Here is a 10,618-nt window from a genome sequence, read left to right as displayed (position 1 = left end):
TGTTTAATGTAATATTTGTAGCCGACTGATGTATGGTTTATTTTTAAATGTAACTTGTAATTGAGTCGACTTGACAATTTGTAATGTATAAATAAAAGGTCAAGTTGTATATTCTAATTGTAAAGAAACAAGTATGCAATGAGCTAATTATGTGAAGAGGCAGTGTAAGCAAATTTTGAAGAAGGATTAGATATCCTTGAAGAGAAGAAAAGTTGTATTTGATTAGTGAGGCTCTATTGAAGCAAAGTAGAGATCTGTATCAGCAAAGTTTAGTTGCATCTCATTTAAGTCACTTATTGTTACTTTCTCACCATTGTAACAATATTCCCTAAATCTCTTAATAGAGTTGGTTTAACAGTTATTTTGTAAATCCTCTAATAAGGTGGATAGTTCAATTGAATTGTTCTAAAGACCTCTAGCAAGGCCACTCCTAGCAGGGTGATTAAATCCTCTAACAGGGTCACACCTAATAGTGTATTTTGTAACCTTCAACAGGGTTGGCTCCTAACGTGGCTCACTTTAGAAGAGTGAAAATTGGTAGCTAGTTACTTGGTGGTTTTTTCCATATTGGGTTTCCATGTTAAATATGGTGTCTCTTGTGTTCATGTTAGTTACTTTTGCATGCATGTTAATAATTATGAATGCTTAAAGATCAATAACAAGTTAATCTACTGAGTTACAACATTTTTGTGAGTGTTTATCGAGTGATAGTAGTAACTAGTTATTTAAGACATCTAAGGGATTTGGATTTGTTTTTGTGGTAATTGATTCACACACCCGCCCCCCCCTCTCCCTCTTAATTACTCAATCTATAATTCCAACAATTGGTATCAGAGCTTTTGGTTCTTACAGGAAAAGATTTCAAGGATCTAAGCTAAAGATCAGGATGTCTTACAAAAGGGGAATTCCAAAACTTAATAGGGACAACTTCTTAGCATGACAATAATTGATGAGACTTCATCTAGCTTTTATTGGTGATACAGGGCTGAAGTACCTTGATGCAAAATATGTAAAACCTACTAGCACATTATCTATCAATGATATTGCTCAAAAGAAGACTCACAACAACATGATGATAGATATTGCATCAGCCCTAAGTTATGAAGAATTTGATGATATCAAGGATTGGAAAACTACTTTTGAAATGTGGAACAAGTTGAAAGATATCTATGGAGGTGATGATAATGTGAGAAGAGCCAAAGTAAAAATTTTGAGAGGTCAGTTTGATCAAATGAGGATGGGAGAAGATAAAAACATAGAAAAATATGTTGAAAGAGTTAAAGCAAGTGTCAATGCAATCAAAGACTCTAGAGGAGATATCAAGGAGGAAACAATTATAAATAAAGTTTTTAGAACACTACCCATTTATGCAATCAAATTTTCTGCAATTCAAGAAAGAAGATGTGAAGCAAATCATAAGATAAATTTAGAGGCCATAGTTGGAAGATTGATTGCATTCGAGCTAGATAACTATGATAATTATGTTCCAATTGCCAAGAACATTGAATCAGCATTTGAAGCCAAGCTTTCATTCAAGCAGAAAGGCAAGAAGATAAATGATCCTCAGTCAGATAGTGAGGAAGAATCATAACAGAGTTCAAACAGTGATTTTGAGGTGGTTAAAGCTCTGCTAGCAAGGAAATATTCAAGAGGCAACAGAAAATAAAAAGGTAAGGTTCCTCTAATCTATTTTTCTTGTGAAGAAATTGGACATATTGCTACAAGGTGCCCAAATAAGTAGAACAAGGATGAGAAGAAAGGTCACAAGTGCAATGACAAGAAAGACTTCAAATCATTCAAGGACAAAGGTAAGAAAACATGTTTCATGGCTAAGGATTCTAATGATTCTGATGAAGAAGAAGAAGATGAAATTGTTTACATTACTGTAAAGAATTAGTCTGATAATGATGAGGAAATGGCACTTATTTCTCATGTGAGAAAAAATGATACATGGATTATAGATAGTAGTTGTTCTCATCACATGACTAGTGATAAAAATAAGTTTGAACATTTTAAAGACTATGATGGTGGCAGTGTGAGGTTTGGAAATAATAAACCTTGTTGCATAAAAGGAAAAGGAAGAGTCTCACTAACCAAAAAACTTGTATGTGATAATGCATATTGGGTAGAAGGACTAAAATACAATTTGTTGAGTGTGGCACAAATACTCAATAATGGATTGAAAGTGGAATTCATGCATGGAAAAGCAAGACTACTGGATGGTAAAGGAAAGTTGATTGGATCAAGCACTCAAACAAAAGGTAACTTGTTTTTATCTTGAACTTGGTGAATGTTCATGTTTTATTGCTCAAGTTGAAGAAAGTTGGTTATGGCAAAGGAGTTTATGTCATGTGAACTTTGATAACATGGTTAAAATAAGTAAATTCAAGAAAGTAAGAGGCATTCCTAACATAAAGAAACCTAAAGTTGGTCTATGCAAGAATTGTCAAATTGGCAAGATGGGAAAGACTAGCTTTAAAAGTAAGAACTATCAGTCTAAAGAAGTTTTAGAAATTTTGCATACTGATTTGTGTGGACCTATTGGAATTGAAAGTTATACTGGTGAAAAGTTTTTCATTCTTTTTGTTGATGATTACTTAATAATAATGACTGTCATGTACGTAAGAGAGAAATTAGAAGCATTTGATAAGTTCAAATGGTATTTGGCCAGAGTAGAGAAGGAAATAGGCAAAAGACTGAAATGCTTGAGGTCAGACAGAGGTGGTGAATTCATTTCACATGAGTTCAATAACTTTTATATTGAAAGGGGAATCAAAAGGTAGGTTTTAACACCTAAAACTCCTGAACAAAATGGAATAGGTAAAAGAAGGGATAGATCTATCATGGACTATGCAAGAACCTTTATGATTGAAAAAAGTATTGCTATCAAATATTGGAAGGAATCTATCAGCACTACAGTTCATACCTTGAACCAAGTACAACTAAAGAATGACTCTTCAAAACCCCCTATGAGTTATGGTATGGCTACAAACCCAATGTAAGTTACCTAAAAGTATTTGGAAGAAAATGTTACATTTTGAAAGAATCTAGAAAAGGTAAACTTGATGTGAAGGGTGATGAAGGAATATTTTTAGGATATTCTTGGAAGAGTAAAGCATATAGATGTTTGAATTTGTCTACTCACAAAGTCATAGAAAGTGCACATGTGAAAGTTGATGAGTTTGCAAAAAAAACTGAAGAAGAGAGCAAAAGAGAACCAGAAGACTACAGGAGTTTTTTTTTCATTAAACCTGATACAGTGTCAGATACACTTATCAATCAAGAATCTTCTACTCTCGAGTCTTTAGTAATAGAGCTACAAGAAGTTCAAACTAAGCTACAAGAACCCAAGTCACATTTTGATGCTACTGAGGCAATGCCTACTGAGTCTGAAGGACCTGAGTAGTAGACAAAATAGTCAGAACTTGAAGCTAAAGTGTAAGAGGATGAAAATGCAAAGTGTTCAAAAGGTAAGGAACTTGTATTAGCTAAGTATGTTAGGAGACATCATGCACTAGATCAAATCATTGGAGATAAATCTGAAGGAAGTATAACAAAAGTAAGTTGAAAGGTACTTGTTTACTTGCTAATTTTAAACCTAAAAATGTCAAAGATGCATTAGAAAATAAAATTTGGATTGAGGCTATGAATGAAGAGATAGAGTTGATAGATAAAAAAAAAACATGGACTCTTGTATCCAGGCCTAAAGATAAAAATATGATTGGAACTAATTGGTTATTCAAAAATAAGTTAAATGAAGATGGTAAGGTGTCAAAAAACAAAGCTAGACTGGTATGCAAAGGATACTCTCAAGAAGAAGGTATAGAATGTGGAGAAATTTTTGCTCCTATTGCAAGATTGGAAGGTGTTAGAACCTTACTTGCATATGCTGCATATAAAGGATTCAAAGTTTATCAGATGGATGTCAAGTCAACATTTTCCAATGGTATACTGGAGGAAGAGATTTACATTTAATAGCCTAAAGGTTTTTTTGATCTAGACAAAAAGGACATGGTTTGAAAATTACATAAAGCATTGTATGGTCTAAAGCAAGCCTCTAGAGCATGGTATGAGAGATTGCACAACTATCTTATTCTGATTTGTTTTCAAAGAACTAATGATAATAGTAGCTTGTATATCAAGGAAGGACCAGATAATAAGATTATTTTTACAGAAATATTTGTAGATGATACTTTGTTCACAAGAAATGATGATCTTTGCAAAGAATTTTCAGAACAAATGAGCAAGGAATTTGAAATGTCAATGTTTGGTGAGATAAAATTCTTTGTTGGTCTTCAAATTTAGCAGAATAAGAATGACATCTAAATCACTCAATCTAAATACATCAAGGAGATGTTGAAAAAAGTTTGGTATGGAAGAATACAAACCAGTTGGGACTCTTATCTGTACTGGATTCAAATTTACCAAGGATGATGAATCAAAGGAAGTGGATTAGACATTGTATAGATCTATGATTGGAAAGTTGCAGTATGTAGTGCATACAAGACCAAACATTTCCCTTGTAGTTGGTATTGTAGCAAGATTGTCACCAAAATCAAGAGAAAATCACATGATGACAATCAAAAGGATCATGAGATATTTGAAAGGCACTAAAGATTATGGATTATGGTATAAACTTGGAGGAAATTTGGATTTAAAAGCATTTACTGATGTAGATTGGGCAAGAAATATTGATGACAGAAAGAGTACACATGGAGGAGATTTCTTTCTAGGAAAGAGGTTGGTTTCTTGGACAAGTAAAAAGAAAAATTTTAGATCCCAGTCCACAACAGGGGTAGAATATGTTGCAGCAACAATAAACTGTTCAAACATTGTTTGGTTTAAACAATTATTGGAAGGCATGAAGGTAGAGATTAAAGAACCAGTTGTCATGTTTTGTGACAATACAAGTGGAATTAACATATCCAAAAATCTAGTGATGCATTCTAAAACCAAGTATATTGCTATAAAGTATCACTTTGTCTAAGAATTGGTGTAGGATAAGGAGATCAGAGTAGAATATGTCCATACAAAGGAACAAATTGTTGACATATTCACAAAGCCTTTACCTAAGGATACATTCTTGTATCTAAGGGGTAAGTTAGGGTTCATTCCCCTATCTGAAGCTCACTAAAATATAGTTTTAGTGATGTGTCAATAGGAATAGAATTCAAGATTTATTAATTGATGTAGCAAAGTAGTGAAGACATTGCATATGAATCAGTACTTAAGGTACATTGAAATTAATTTGAGTTGTGTTGTCTTTGGCATGTGTTTTCAAAGAGGGAAAGTTTACTATCATATCTTTCTAAAATTTTGCAAGAAAAACAGAGTGTATGAAAGAGGAAGAGATTACTATGAAAGAGGTATATTACAATATTTGAGGGGTTTTTGGAATGAAATGTAAGAGGGAGAAGCATTCTGTCAGACAAGACTTGTTTTCAAATTTCATTATGCTATGACATGTTGTGTTTTCATCCATGCTAAAGAGGGAGATTGTTGGATACAATTGTTCAATTGTGTGTTGTCTTTGATGTTACACAAATGTCATATCAGTTATTAGTCAGAGTCTATCGAGCTCAGTTGGTCAGCAAGGCAAAGGATAGAGTCTACCAAGCTCACTTGGTTTACAAGAAGATTCATAGTGTCTACCAAGAATTTTCAAACTTTATCTTGTGCAGACAGTTGTTACTGAGCTTTCAAGGTTAGCAAAGGAAATTCAATATCTACCAAGCTTACTCGGTCATCAAATGAAAATATGACAGAGAATAGTCCTTACCAAGCTCTCATGGTTAGCAAAGAAAATTTAGTTTTTATTGAGTTCGCTCGGTAGCCAAAGGATTTTGTAGAATTTGCAGTGTTAATTGAGTTGAGATGGTTAACTTAGGAAATTTTTTCTAGAGTAGTGTTTACCAAGTAGGGTCAGCCAATGAAGGATTTCATTGTTTTGGGAAATAAATTTTATTTGTTTAATTTAATATTCGTAGCCGACTGATGTATGGTTTATTGGTAGATGTAAATTGTAATTGAGCCAACTTGACAATTTGTAATGTATAAATAAAAGGTCAAATTGTGGATTCTAATTATAAAGAAACAAGTATGAAATAAGCTGATTATGTGAAGAGGCAGTGTAAGAGAATTTTGAAGAAGGATCAAATATCCTTGAGGAGAAGAAAAGTTGTATTTGATCAATGAGCATCTATTGAAGTGAAGCAGAGATCTATATCAACAATGTTTAGTTGCATTTCATTTAGGTCACTTATTGTTACTTTCTCACCATTGTAACAATATTCCCTAAATCTCTTAATAGAGTTGGTTTAACAACCATTTTGTAAATCCTCTCACAAGGTGGATAGTTCTATTGAATTTTTCTAAAGACCTCTAGCAAGGCCACTCCTTGCAAGGTGATTAAATCCTCTAATAGGGTCACATCTAACAGTGTGTTTTGTAACCTTTAATAGGGTTGGTTCCTAATGGGGCTCACTTTAGAAGAGTGAAAATTGGTAGCTAGTTACTTGGTGGTTTTTCCCATATTGGGTTTCCATGTTAAATTTGGTGTTTTTTGTGTTCATGTTATTTACTTTTGCATGCATGTTAATAATTATGAATGCTTAAAGATTAGTAACAAGTTAATCCATCGAGTTACAACATTTTTGTGAGTGTTTACCGAGTGAGAGTAGTAACTAGTTATTTAAGACATATAAGGGATCTGGATTTATTTTTGTGGTAACTAATTCACCCCCCACCCTCTCAGTTACTCCATCTATAATTCCAACAATGGATGACATCCTAGATGTTAACTCTACGTGAGCAAGAGTTAAGTTTTCTATTTGGCAAGCATGTGAAATAATGAAGGCTAACAAGTTGAATAAATAAGGTATAAAGGAAGATATTTTGAATGTGGACTTAAGAGTACTTGTAATTGATAATGATAATATGTTCAAGATGAAAATTTTGATCTAAGATTAGAGTAGTATAAAAAAATTATCAAGTTTTTGTGAAGAGTGATGAAAGGAAAAATCAGTTATTGAAGATATCAGTAAAAGAAAGAAGTTTTTGTATTTATCTCTTGTATTAAAGAGCATTATTGTATATTGCATGTCTAGGAAGTGGGCTCAAATTGCATAATATTGAATATTGTAATAAAAAATCCTAATAGGGTTAAGGATTCTAACAAGGTGTATTCCTCTACCAAGCATTGAGACACTATACAGATGTAATAAACTCTTAACATGGTCAATATCTTTCACAAGATACTTTTGATTAGTAGATCATCTTGTGGGTACCATCCCCATTGAGGCTTTCCCTTAGCCATGGTTTCTATAGTTAACAACATATGATGCTATGTGTTCCATTATTTTATGGTTGTGTTTACTGTTTAGCATAATTAGCTTACTTTCATGTGCAAGTTATAAGTTTTTTAATGATATCCAAAATTGGGCAAAAGTTTTTGAAATATTGATTCACCCCCCTCTCAAAAATCCTTATTTCTAAAAATTAATTCATATATTAAATATAAATATTAATTTAATATCTAGATTATTTAGAATAGTTGATGAAGTAAAGTTTATTTTTAGGTACCTATTATTAGAAAATAAAAATTTACCACAATGGTGTTCAATTTATTGAATACAACCATTGGTTATAGCCACAAAGATTCAGTTTGATACAGTGCCAAAAATAGGATGTGGTAACCCAAATTAGAGGTTATCTATTGAAGAGCATGAAAAGTGGTTGGAGATTGTAAGAATTTTCCTAAAGAAAAAATTCACCCAAGAACTAAGAACTCAAACACAAGCACAACTGTAGACTAGGAGAGAGAGTATGATTACAATGACGATATATTCATTCAATATGCCATGTCGAGAGTACACTAGGAGTGCCTATATATAAAGGCATCTGAGATACATATAGAATGCTTAATAATCAGCTACATGATATGTCATACAACTAGGCACATGTCCACTAAAAATGGGTTATCCTCCATTAATCACAAAAGTATGTGCGATGATGAGAGAATAAGCCTACAAGGGTGTGACAAACAAATTAGTGTTGTAGACACCATGTGCTAAAATTGAGTTGTGTACTCCTCTGTTGTCAATATGACAAATAAAAAAGGTGCATAAACTCCTAAGTGTCTCACAAAATAAAATAATAAAACAATGCAAAATAATAAAATAATGTATTAACCTAACTAAACTTAAGTAAGTGTAAATAGTGAATACTTATTTACACCAACACCCCCCCTTAAGTACAACTTAGGGGAATGCCCTTAAGCTTAAAAAAACTAGGATGAAATGCATGATGGGTCCTGACTACTAGGCCATTTTAGGTACCCATGTGCATAATGAAAATGCAATCTCTCATAAAGTGGAGAAAGAGGGAGAACCTCATGGGAAAAACCCTCCCGCAAAAAGAGAAATAAATAGGGATGCATGGATGGATAGAGTAATCAAGACCCCCCCCCCCCCCCCCATTACAACATACATCTAGTATATACATAAAAGAATAATGAGAGGAGGAATAGAGATAGAATAGGCTCCCCTCGCAAAGAAGAATGCCGACAAGTGAAAGCTGCTCTGAGAAAGAAGCTAGTTCAAGAGTGTTGGATGATGTTCCTCCCCTTAGGAAGAAAAAAAGGCAAATGTACAATCGTGAAGATGTATGATGGCCTTGAAACTTGCTCAAGTATCCCTATTCTGATGCTAATGTTCGTCCCTTCCAACTGTGTTGAAAAGAATGAATGCAGATCTGGCAAAGTTGTCTGTTGAACCTATTCCACTAAACCATCTATCTCTTCTATTGACAAAGAGACCTCCTCCAATTGCTATTCATAAGGATCCACAATCATGCCACCGTCAAAAGAGTGATCATGTAGAGAATGGACATGAGGGTTAGAGTGAGCCCTCACAACAACTGTAAAAGTATCACCATTATCAATGAGAAGATGTATGTCCTCTAGTCTATCTCCCAAGTCAACTGAAGCTAGATCTAGAAGACAAGATGTACCATGCTATGATGGACCTTTCACTATGGCAATGTAAGCATGTTGACTAGACTGATGAAGTGACCTCTCACTACAACTTTTGATAGAACCCCACATGTTTGAATCTATTGAAGCACTATCGCTGGTGTCACTATTAGTTTCCACTATGTATCACGTGTGGAGAGGAGTAGAGGATAAGTTGGTAGAACTTTCCTCAAAGTGAACATCCTTCTCCAAAAACATCTCATGTGTCTTGGGATCCATCAATTTGTAAGCCTTTGCATTGTCTTCATATCTGATGAAGGTACAAGGCCTAGGTGCTGGTGCCTTGCAACCCTTGGAAGATAGGTTAGCCCATGCTTGGCAACTGAAGACTCTAAGGTGACTGAAAACTAGTTTTCTATTGCACCATGCCTCAAAAGGAGTCTTCCCATCTAAGGCATTATGAGGAGACCTATTTAGTATGTGAGTAGCATTGCTAATGGCTTCAATTTCAAGTGTAGTATCAAGAGACTTGGCTTTTATCATGCAACTTGCCATGGTTTTAAGAGTCCTAATCCTCATAGTTGCAACATTTTTCTTGTGTGGACTGAATGTTGGTGAATTTTGAAGATCAATCCCCTCAATACTACAAAAGTCCTTAAGTCTACTATCTACATATCTATTCTCATTATCCACCCTTAGTACCTTGATGGATTTCCTTGACTTGTGGTCAACATGAGCCTTAAATTCTTGAAGCTTATGAACCACTTCACTCTTGTGATGAAGGAACTAGACCCAAGTGAATCTTGAAAAGTCATCAACATATGTGAGGATGTAGTGGCCTTGGCTAACTGAAGTCACTACAAAGGGTCTTGCTAAAACCATGTGAACTAGCTGAAGAACAACTGGAGCTTTAGAAGACTTCCTTTTATCATACTTCTCCTTGAGATTCATATCCACTAAACATGATGAACACTCTCCCTTAGAAACATTGATGTTAGGTAGACCTTTGACCATGTGTTTTGAGAAAAGTTGCTGAAGAGAGCATAAGTCAAGATGACCAAATTGCTCATGCCATAATGTCATTTGTGAAGTAGAGTGAGTCAACAAGGCTTGAGAAGAAGACTTAGGCATAAAGTGGGAGAAGGAATAAAGCCTCTTGTCATCATTGACTTTCCCCACTACAACCAATGAATCATCTCTTAGACTTTGCACAATCACTAAATCTAGAAGGAACTCAACTTTGTGACCATCTCCAAGGTATGTGATCTGGAAAACTAATACAAGATTGGAGCTAAGGTTTGAAACATAGAGAACATCTTTGAATTCTCAATTTTCCATTTCCACATTTCCTTTCCCTTCAACTTCCATTTCAGTATCATCTCCCATGAAGATGTGTGGTACCTTTGACTGCTTCAATGAAGAAAAGTCTCCCTTTGAATAACCCATATGGTAAGAGGCACCTAAGTCAAGTATCCATTCTAAAGAAGAACTTGTGTTTACCATAAGTGCTTGCCCTTTACCCTTCAAAGAGATTGGAGTAGAATCTTTGGAAGTACTTGGCACTTGAATCGTGTTCTTCCTAAGAAGGTTTTCTAACTCATGGATTCTTTTTTTCTTGTAATGATGCTCATCATGATTTAGATTTTT

The sequence above is a fragment of the Cupressus sempervirens genome, chromosome 10 (assembly GCF_028749045.1).
Source record: "Cupressus sempervirens isolate cs-2001-9-10 chromosome 10, ASM2874904v1, whole genome shotgun sequence".
Classification (NCBI taxonomy): domain Eukaryota; kingdom Viridiplantae; phylum Streptophyta; class Pinopsida; order Cupressales; family Cupressaceae; genus Cupressus; species Cupressus sempervirens.
This window is presented reverse-complemented; position numbering follows the sequence as displayed.